This window comes from Geospiza fortis, unplaced genomic scaffold (assembly GCF_000277835.1).
Source record: "Geospiza fortis unplaced genomic scaffold, GeoFor_1.0 scaffold496, whole genome shotgun sequence".
NCBI lineage: Eukaryota > Metazoa > Chordata > Aves > Passeriformes > Thraupidae > Geospiza > Geospiza fortis.
Window position 1 is genome coordinate 873054 of NW_005054529.1, and position 1065 is coordinate 874118.

General features: G+C 46.4%; 1 protein-coding gene across 1 annotated transcript in view; it reads left to right on the forward strand.

Annotated features, from left to right (window-relative positions):
• The window catches only part of LOC115948797 (leucine-rich repeat-containing protein 7-like), a gene marked incomplete at its 3' end in the record, with an annotated part of 22240 nt that overhangs the window by 7177 nt on the left and 13998 nt on the right, over positions 1–1065 (forward strand). The gene's annotated exons all lie outside the window — the stretch shown is intronic.

Here is a 1065-nt window from a genome sequence, read left to right on the forward strand (position 1 = left end):
AGGTGAGGAGCAGCATGGCCCTGCAGTGACTCAGCTGTGCAGGGCCAGAGGCACCAGGTTCCTCTCAGGTCCCCTCCTGGTGACCCAGGGACAGGAGGGTGAAGAGCCGTGGGTCAGGAGGGCAGGGAGGGGTGGCCGAGGGTGCTGGAACAGGCAAAGGTGGAATGTGGGAGCAGAACCAGGGAGAGGAGTCCAGAGACAGCAGGGCAGGAGGGCGGGGAGCGAGGGCAAAAATAAACCCAGCAGGAGCAGAGCCAAAAATGTCAGATGAGGACAGAGCAGCGGTGCTGGGATCAGGGTGCAGTGGGTTTGGCTCACTAATTAGAGATTTCACCAGTTTTTTAGATCTCCCAGCCAAGGTGCCAACTGGTGTGGTGGGTTCAGTGCTGCCAGTCACCAGTGCACCAATTCATTTCCTGCTCGAGACAGGATCAGGAGAAAGGCAAAGCAGCTCAGAACATTAAAAGGGTATAAAGAACATTTTATTAACAGTAATAAAAGGTTAAAAAAGGAGTTAGAATCAAAGCTAACCCTTCAGAACACTTCTCCTCTTCCCGCAAGCTTCTCTTTTCCCAGAGGACAGAGAGTGAACCCAATTCCCACAGGAGCTGGGGTCCCCACTCCGCACAGCCCTGGCAGAAATGGGGAATTTATCCCACTGGGAACTGCTGGGATTTCTGCCCTTGGAATGGCCCCTGGGCAAGGAGCTCAGGAGACAAAAGATCAGCAGAGAAAAGCTCTGGTTTTATTACAGAACTCACCCAAACCCAGATTTAAGCTGGTCCCTGCAGCCACCTGGGGGAAAGTTCTATTATTTATTTAAATTATTTTTATTTATTTATTTATTTTATTTCTTTATTTTTTATTTATTTCATTTATTGTTATTTATTTTATTTATTCTTATTTATTTTATTTGTTCTTACTTATTTTATTTATTGATTTATTATCTGTGGGGACATCAGCTCAGCTCTCCAAACCAAATGACAAAATGTGACAAAATCCTGCTGGAAGTGACACTGGGCTCCTCAGGCCTGGGGAAATAATAATGTTGGGAAATAATAATAA